Raw genomic sequence first — 9,624 nt, 5'->3', positions numbered from 1 at the left:
GAGGGGTGGTGAAGAGGGACTCGGGCAGAGGAGGGGCAGGGGCGTCGGATTCCGTTAGCGAGAGTGCGTGAAACCCCTGCAGTGAGCACTGGTCTGGCCTCTAGAACCCAGAAGGCCAGCCCACGTGGCCGAGCCCGGGGAGGCGACGGGATGGAAGTTCAGGGCTGGCTGGCCTCTGCCCCTCGGCGAGGCTCACCCTGGGGATCCTCCACCCAGAGAGGGCGTTTGGCACCCAGCGAAGGAGGCAGGGAAAGCACAGGGGCCCCGTGCCTCACGGAAGACGCTCTTAGCACAGGTTCCGACTTGAGAGCTGACAGCATCAGCTGCTGCCGGGGCGCGAGAGGCGCAGTCACCCGTCTTCACACCCCGGGTGACAGCGCGGCTGGAACCCCTCCGGAGCCTCGCTTCCATCTGGAGGTGCCCACGCGAGCAGGGCCCTGCCCCACCCTGGGTGCTTGCCAGGGTCCTGGTTTACGCCCTGGGCGCTACGTGATTCTCGGTCACACCCTCTCCTGCCTTCACGTGCTCCCGCCACGCAGACCCGGGACACCAGGCCCACACTCGATCACGTCGCTTCCCGCCAGGTCCTCAGGGAAGCCATCCCTCCAGCAAAGCCAACGTCACCAGATGGCGCTGAGCCCGCTGGTCCGTTGACAGGTGGCGGCCTGGCCAGGCCCGGTTCGGCTGGACGATCGGGTGGAGACTCCGAGGACCTGAGATGAGCCGTTTGACTGGACTCGGGAAGAAGCTTCGGGGAACACGGGGAGGCAGAGGCGTCGTGGGAGGCGCAGACGGACCTTCCCCTGGTGACGCGGCCATCGTGAAGCTTCCCGCGGGGACCGTGGTTGGGAGCAGCAGCCTCCCCGGGGGCGGGGACACGGATATGTCGCCCAGGTCGGTGTTTAATCATTTAAAACGTGACACCCGCCCAAGTGTTTTGGACAATAACGAGGGTTCCCTTGGTGGCCTGCCCTTTCAGGGTGAGAGAGTTTGGTCGGCGTCCACTCTGACCTCCTGAAGCAAAGTGTGTTGAAATTTAACAAGAAAAACGAGAAAAGAGCAAAGACTCTCCAGAGAAGGGAGCCAGCCCCCCAGGCTCCGAGTCCTCCACGCAGCCCCTGCCCTTCCTGCAGGTGGCCGCTCTGCTGACCCCTCGTGTCCAAGGTTCCATGGCTTCAGACAGACGAGGTGACCTGGAGCCCGCGGGAAGTGCCTGCCTGGCTCCCCCTGTGCACCCTGAGGCCCGGGCGCTGCACGGGGCTTGCTGGCCTGCATGCTCGGGTGGACTCCGCAGGGACGTGCTCGCTCACTCTGTCCTGCTGTTGGTGACAGTATGGGCCGTTTGCAGGCCGGGGCTCTTCGGAGCAGCGGGTGCTTCTGTGGATGTTCTGGTGACGTGACGGTGTCCACCGTGGGTACTTACCTGGGAGCAGGGTTGGCAGGCCATACGGCCGGGTGCTGAACTTGAGACTGCCAGGCCAGACGGTGTCTCAGCGCCCCCACCTTTCACACTGCCACCTGGAGCGAAGGGGGTCCGTTTGCTCCACACGTTTGTCGATGCTTGGAACTGTCAATTTTAAAGGCTGTCAATCTTGAAGTCCGTCTACGAGGGTGGACTGCGTGTTTGGATTTTATTGTACTTTCAACTTGCCTTTCTCCATGAATAATGGAGGTGGCCATCTTTTCATATTGGCCTTTTAAAATACTCCCATGTTAGTTTTCTGTTACTGTCACAAAAGACCTGACATAATTAACTTACTAAGAGACTAGGTTTATTTGGCTCAGAGCTTTAACGTTTCCAGGCCGTGATTCGTCGGTCCTGGGGTGTTCAGGCCGGTGCTGAAGCAGCACATCACGGCAGGAGACACGGCGGTAGCAAAAACTGTTCACCTCGTGGCCAGTGAGCAGGAAAGAGAGAGAAAAAGAGGAAGAGTCCGGGGTCCCACAGTCACCTTTGAGGGCACACCCCGAGTGATCCAAAGGCCTCCCCCAGTCCATCTCTTAAAGTTTACACCACCTCCCAATAGTGCCACCTGGGGACCCCGCCTTCGAACACATGGGCCTTGGGGGACATTTGAGTTCTAAACTATAGTAACCCTACTTTTTAAAGTGCTCATCCAAGTTTCTTGTCTGTATTTTGAGTAATTTGTCTTTTTGATTTGAAACAGTTCTTTCTATAACAAGAGTATGAGTCCTCTCTTGGCTACAGGTGTTTCAAATTTCTTCCCTTCAAGAGACTTTTTTTTTTTTTGGTATGGGGATTGAACTCAGGGGCACTCGACCCCTGAGCCACATCCCCAGCCCTATTTTGTATTTTATTTAGAGACAGGGTCTCACTGAGTTGCTTAGCACCTCACAATTGCTGAGGCTGGCTCTGAACGAGCGATCCTCCTGTCTCAGCCTCCCGAGCTGCTGGGATTACAGGCGTGCGCCACCGCACCCCGGCTAAGAGACATTTTAAGGCAGATTCTTCTAAGGAAACGCTGAGTTTTGACGTTGCATTTCTCCATCTCTCCTTTTCTGGGTGGCACTTTCTGTGTCCTGCTGAAGAAGTTATCTACCCCCTTCTAAGCCCATAACGTCATTCTGGTGTGAAAAGACTTGTTTTGATATTGCCTGTAAGTGACTTTTGTTTTGATATTGCCACCTGTAAGTGACATTTTTCCCCGGGACTCGAGCTTCCCGTTTTCTCCCACGTGGATTTCCAAGTGACGAAGCACCGTGGCACATTTCCCCAGCTCTGCAAGGACACCTTTGTCATTACGCATGAAGGAGGCAGCCGGGGTCCCCGGCTGGGGTCAGCTTGCGTGTCCTGGGCTGCTGCCCCACTCTTATGCCCCGGGGCTTGCTAACCTGGTGGACGACCCTCTTTCCAGAGGCCTTCTTCAGGAGCCTGGGCTCTGCGCCTTTCCAGCTGGATGCTAGAGGCCTCCTGAATCTCACAGATGATCTGTTCAGATTTCAGATTAAATCTGTAGATGAGTGTGGGAGAAATGAAATTTCATGCCACGGAGCCCTGAACCCTGCCTGGGCTTGCTCAGCTCTTGTTCCGTCTTGGCCTTGGTTGTTTTCCATTAGGTCTATTCCTCGTTATTCCATGTGTCTTGATGCTACTATTGTACTTTTACGCTTTTCTGCTTCACATACATCAACACAATTCACTTTTAAAATATACTGTACTCCCAACAAGCTCGTTCAATTTATTCTAACGATTTCTCTGTACACTTATTCAATTTTCTTCAACAATCACTGCAAGTGCAAATAGCAACGATTTTATTTTTTCGACTGCAAATTTCACATCTCTTTGATTTTCTTCCAGCAGCGTAGCCTTGGGTGGAGGTGACGATAGGGGTTGTTCAGTCCTCAGTCTTGCTGGGGGGGCGGGTAGGAGCTTTCACTATTTCACCATCATGAAAGATTTCTTTATACAAGGTCTTTATCAGGTTAAGAAAGTTTTCCTTTATTCCTTTGGGTGTTTTTTGTGACACTTGAATTAAGGTCTGGCACAGAGACAAGTTTTTCAAAGTTCATTTTTTTTAAAAAGTGCATATTCTGTAGTGTCGGACACAGATGGTCCACAAAAGGCCATTGATCAATGTCAGTGACTTTCAATTTTTCTGTGTATTCTGTTTTTTAAAAACGTTTTCTAATTTCTACTTGTTGTTGGTTTATTTTTCCTTGTTACTCACCGGTCATGTTGCCTCATGTCTTAAGGTTTGTTGGACTGATAATGTTGTCTATTGTGAAAGATAGTTTTGGTCACTACAACTACTTTTTACCTGTAAGTCTACTTAGTACCACGGTAACAGCTACACCAGCTTTCTTTACAATTTCTTTTTCTCTTTTTTTCTGACATCTTTTGAATCCTTTTTACACTCATTTTCCCTATTGGCCCAGTGATTGCAAATTCTTTTACAAACTTCCAGTGGTTACACAAGAGATTAAAATATGCATCCTTGACTTATGAAGACTGAACATCAATACTGATTTGTTTTTAATTATAATATTCATTACATTAACACTGGTATAAATTTATTAAATATAAATTATATTTATTGATATATATTATAATAGATAATGCATTATCATAACATAAAGTGTAATATTATTATAACAAAGGTAATACATAATTATATTATGCATATATTAATTACATTAATACAAATATAAATTATTTTCAGGACAATGCAAGGACCTTAGGACACTGATTCCATTACTCCTCTTCTAATTTCTTTTCTTTCTTTCTGTTTTTGATACTAGGGATTAAACCCAGAGGTGCTTTACCACTGAGCCACATCCCCAGCCCTTTTTATTTTTTAGTGTGGGACAGTATCTCACTAAGTTGCTTAGGGACTTGCTAAGTTGCTGAGGCTAGCCTCGAACTTGTGATCCTCCTGCTTCAGCCTCCTGAGCTGGGATTACAGGTGTACATCATGGCACCCAGTTTACCCTCTGCCAGTTCCCAAGGTATTTTTGTTCTGTATTTTATTTCTATATTTTAATCCTGACAGTGTCTTAATATATTAATGTAAAACAATGTTGACCATGAATAGCCATATATCTGTGTGATTATAGATTAATACTGGCCCATAATAGTACACATTAATGTTCATTTAGAGTTAATTTAGGGTTAGCTACAGCTGACCTCTTCACTGTCCTTCATTGCATCCTGCACTTCTGAGCTTCTCTGGGGTCATGTCCTCCTCCCAGAAGAAATTCCCTGCAGTGTTTCTTGACTGAGTCCACTAGTAATAAGTCTTCCAAAATGTCTCTGGTCTGAAGATGACTCGATTTCACCCTCATTCTTGAAGGATGTTTTCCATGAGTCTAGAATTCTGGGTGGCAATTATTTTCTTTCAGCACTTGGGAGATAGGTCATTAACTTCTGGTTTCTGTAGCTGGCGTTGAAGTCAGACGCCAGTCTCTGCTGCTCCTCTGAGGGCCTCTGTCCCCCTCACCCCGACCTCCAGAGCAGCTTTTAAGACTCTCTGTGTGAGAAACCTGTGTCATTTCCTTTTCATTTATTCTGGCTGGAGTTCAGTGACCTTCTTAAATCTTAATTCAGTCAGTTTTCAAAGCTGCATTAGGTTCTTTGGAGACACAGAACCGGTGGGAGATTCACGGTGGGAACTGGCTCACGTGGCTACAGGAGCTGAGAAGTCCCACAGTGTGCTGCCTGAAAACCGGAGACTCAGGGAGGCCGGAGGTGTAACTGAGTCTGAGTCCAGAGAGCCCATGTGGGAACACTCAGATCAAGGCCAGAGAACTGGAGGCAGTGGGGGAGGCTGGAGACAGAGGCCACAGGAGCAGGAGCTGTGCCATCTAACGCAGCCTCCACGTGTGGTTCCCCCCCACACACTCAGGTTGGAGTGTCACCCCCATTGAGAGGCAGGAACCCCATCTGTCATGGCGTCGAGGGGAGGCCTCTGGGAGAAGCAAGGAGACAGGCTCCTCAGGGTGGAGCCCACCATAGAGTGGTGAGGGTGTGTGGCGAGGGACGGGGCAGAGGGGACACGCGGGCGGCCAGCCTCTTGCACGTGATGCCCTGTGCCGCCCGGAGCTCTGGGTGAGAAGGCCATCACCATACGGCCCCTGACCTTGATCTCGGAACTGAGCCACAGTGAATTTCTTTTCTGTACAACATACCTGATCTGGTATTGTGTTCTTAGCAATAGGAAACGGACGGACACAGTGGTCTTCTGCTATGAAACCCGAAGCAGCATAGAATGGTTGGCTCTGAGCTCCGCACCGCGTTCTCTGCACGGCCCTTGCCTTTGCCTGTCTGTGTCACCTGCTCTGGTATCCGCCTTTTGGGAGGGGAGTGTTTGAACCTAATGACTTGTGACATCGGCTCTTCACTCCCGTGGGAACGTGTGTCTGTGAAGCCCAGGGAGCTCTTTGGACGGGTCCATTGAAAGTCTGCAGGGCTGACAGGGTCCCAGGGAACTTAAAAATATGGATATGACTATTGATCAGAGTCGGAGCAAATTTCCGTCCTCTCTGATCTAAGATTTCTAAGCAGACCTTAAAACACTTTGCGTATAACATGGGGATTAAACCAGCCTTGCCCGGCTGCCCTGCTGGGGCCCCAATCTTCTTCCCCAACCCGATCATCTTCCTTCTGGGTGCGAATCCCACTTCCTTCTTAGACTCGGCCCTAACACTCCCTGGCTTCATGCGTGCCCTGGAGATTCAGCAGAGCCTGTGTTGGAATGACGAGACCCTCTAGCACCCAGGCTGCATGACGTGGAGGTGCTTTTCCATTTGTGTGGTTGATTTTGAGGTTTAGGGCAGAGTGAGGCTGAGTAGCTTCTCCCGCGGTCTCTTCGTCCCTCCCTTCCACCACATTCTCCGCCAGGCCCCAAGCCACCTACCACGGCTAGCGATAAGTTAGGTATCACAGGGACAGTTAATGAATGATCTCACCAGCAAAGTTAACGGCTTCTCTCATGGGGTCTTTGCCAAATTTTGTCTCCCGAGAAGTTTCTAGTACCTGAACATGTCTCCACGAGGAACGGGCTCTTATGGTAAGTGCCACGGATCAGGCTGGGTGTCAGGGACGGCTGCATAGGCAGAAAGGGGGATCCACCGTTGGGATTGGTCGTAGCCTGGGACATGCAGGCTCCATGCTGTCAAATCTGACTGGTCTTGAAAAGTTTCAAATCCAGACGTCTTGAAATGTGGCCGCCTACCTTACAGCAGGAGCGTGGCAGCTCAGTAGGGGGCTCCGTAAACAAGACAGGGTGCTCAAGAAGAGAGCTCTTCGTGGAAGCTGACGAGATGATAATGCTGCTCATGGGGAAGGATGGGGAGGTGCCTCGCTCCGTGTGCTGCTGTAACCAGTCACCCTAGGCTGGTGGCTTAAGCAACAGCAGTCTGTCCCTCCCCATCTAGAAGCTGGAAGTCTGAGATCAGGGTGCCCCCGGGGCCTGGTTCTGGTGAGGTCCGTCTTGCGGGTTGCAGACTAAATATTTCCAGCTGTGTCTTCACAAGGTGGAAAGAGAGCAAGAGAGATCTCTGAGCCCAATCACAAAGGCTCCACCCTCCAGTTCCAGTCACCTCCCTGAGACCCCACTGCCTGACAGCATCATATGGGGGTTAGGATTTCAACATACGACGTCTTCCTCGGTGGGTCCACCACTCTGCAGGGTAAGGATGATTTGGGGAAGATCATGTGGTTCACAGCGGGGAGGGAAGCTACCCCCACGTGGTACCAGACACAGCGTGGCTCCAGATAGATTCAAGGCCTCAGTACGAAAGGTCAGACTACCAGGGAGGCTGACTGTGTGACTTCAGCAAGACCGCCAATCATACCAGAAGTCACAGTCCAGTGGATCTGACCACAGTAGATGCTTCCGGTCAAAGGAAGGCCCCCTGGGCAGAGTCACCAGTCATGACCAACTGCGAGGAGGACGGGCTAAAGGGGTAAATGGTCAATATCTAGCCAACCCAAGGAACTGCTGTAAATCAGCAAAACTGGAAAATGAGCCACGGCTACAAACAGAGCCTTTCCCAGAGAAGAAACTTGTAGAGTTAACTTGTAGGCTCTTGGAGAAGCGCTCAGTTTACTAGTGATGAAGGCCGATCAAGCTGTGCACGATAATGAGCAACACCTACTAGATTTCTCAGCTTCCGACAGTTACCGGCCACGATGTGGGAAGGAGGGAGGACCAGAACCCCGTGCGGCATCGGTGCCTCGCCTAGTGGGCAGGAGCGGAGCGTGTCCTGATAGGGACGATTGGTGGCTGGTGACCCTGAGCCTGAGGGTCTGAAATCTGACTGTTTTCAGCAGCACAGCACAGGCGGCAATTGGGGTAGGACTGTGGGAACCCACGGAACAAGACTGTGGGACGTTTAAGACATGAGCCACCACGTCGCACGCAGCAGGCAGGAGGGACTACAGAGAATGGGGGAAATCCTGGTTTGCTGAACGAAATGCCTGGGCAGGGAGCAGCGGAGCCGCTGCCGGGGTCCTGTGATCCCCCAGGCCCAGGAAGCAGATCCGTTTCCCTCCCTGTGAGGGGCTTCTGCCGTTAGCAAGAGCCGGGTCTTCTGACCATCGTCCTTGATGGTCTGAGACCCCTGTCGTCAGAGAGAACGGTCTCTGATGTTCTACAAGCTCACAACCTGGAGAAGAGCCTCTTCCGGGACGAGAAAAGGGACGCTCCATCGTTGAGCTGCCCTAGGCCATGAGTTTGAAGCCTTGGAAGTATTTTAAGGTGGCTTCTGGCTTTGTGTAACCATCCCAGGTAACCCTCAAAGTGTCACTGAGCTGGGTATCGTTGCAGGTCCAGGGTTCTCATGGAAAGTTCTTCCGCCTGGGAGCCTTTCTGGCCCACTAATGGGCTGAAACTTTGCCTTCCACGCCTTAGTACAGAAGAGGCCAATGGCTTCAGACCCAACTCCTCCGGGAAGCAGACGCGGGTGCTTTGGAAGCTGCAGCTGTGCGGATTGTGTCCCAACCTCCCTCTCTGGGGTCCGGCTCCTGGCACGGGTGGTACTGCCTAACTAGTTGATTGTCAGCCTCTTGCCAAGGCTGACACCGAATACCCCGAGACAGCACCCCAAGTGCTGGCTTGAGGTGTGTGGCGTCTGTGAAGCTGGCGTGCTCTGTGATCAGCAGACGGAAAGAAAAAGATGCAGCACCTGTGGCAGCAGCCGTGGGAACCAGGTGAAAGGTATTCCTCCTCGTCCCTCTCCAGAGGCACTGCCCGCTTCCCTGGAGGTGAGCAGGAGGCTCATCACCCTACACACAGAGTAGGGCCGGGATGCCGAAGGTGAGGATCCTGCACCTCCCCGTGGCCTGAGTGCCCGGGGGACGCATGGCGGTGGTCTCCGCTTCTCTTCTCCAGCTTTGGATTGTATTGCCAACAGCCTGGTCTCCTGTGCCTGGCACTTCTTGGCTGTGGGCATGAAGAGGTTACAGCAGCCCTGGAGCCTGCTGGGCTGAGTTAGCACTTCCCTCTGCATCCAGGATCTCTCCAAGTAACAGCCCTTTTGCATCATGGAGAAGGGGTGGCGGCGCGGGCTGGGGGGCCCGCCGCAGTAGGTCGCAGCAGGGGCTTCCCCTGCCTCCGATGGCCCCCCACTGCCGGACGCGGAGCGGGTGGCGGGAGGCGGAGGCATCGGAGAGCGAAGGATGAACCAGGGACACCCGGCGGCGGAGCTGCAGAGCGCCACAGCTGCGCGCGCCTCTCGCGCTCGCCCCAGGCTGCGGCTGCCGCCCCCGGCGCGCTGGCCTCGGGCCGCGGTGCTGGCGCGGGGACCCAGGAGCCCAGGACCCGCGCGGCGGGGGAGCGGGGCGGCGCCGGCGAGGCCACCTCCCCCGGGAGCCCGAGCAGGAGCCGCGGCGGAGCCTGGGCAGCGCTCTGCCGGCAGCGGGCGCCGGATCCAGCCTGTGCGGCCGGCTTGGAGCGGCGGCCCCCAGGAGGGCTGTGCTTCTTCCGCGGTCACCAGGGAGGCAGACCCAAGTGCCAGTCACCCTTCCGAGGCAGAAGGACCGAAGTCCTGGTGGGGGAAACTTAGATTTCTCATCGCGCGCCTGCAGCCGCCGCAGGGTTTCAGCCCTCTCCTGACTGACGTGCGCAAAACTGCCAGGCAAGGGCGGCCGGAGGCAGAAGCGCT

This window comes from Sciurus carolinensis, chromosome 1 (genome assembly GCF_902686445.1).
Source record: "Sciurus carolinensis chromosome 1, mSciCar1.2, whole genome shotgun sequence".
NCBI lineage: Eukaryota > Metazoa > Chordata > Mammalia > Rodentia > Sciuridae > Sciurus > Sciurus carolinensis.
The sequence above is the reverse complement of the archived record's forward strand: the minus strand, read 5'-3'. Positions refer to the sequence as shown.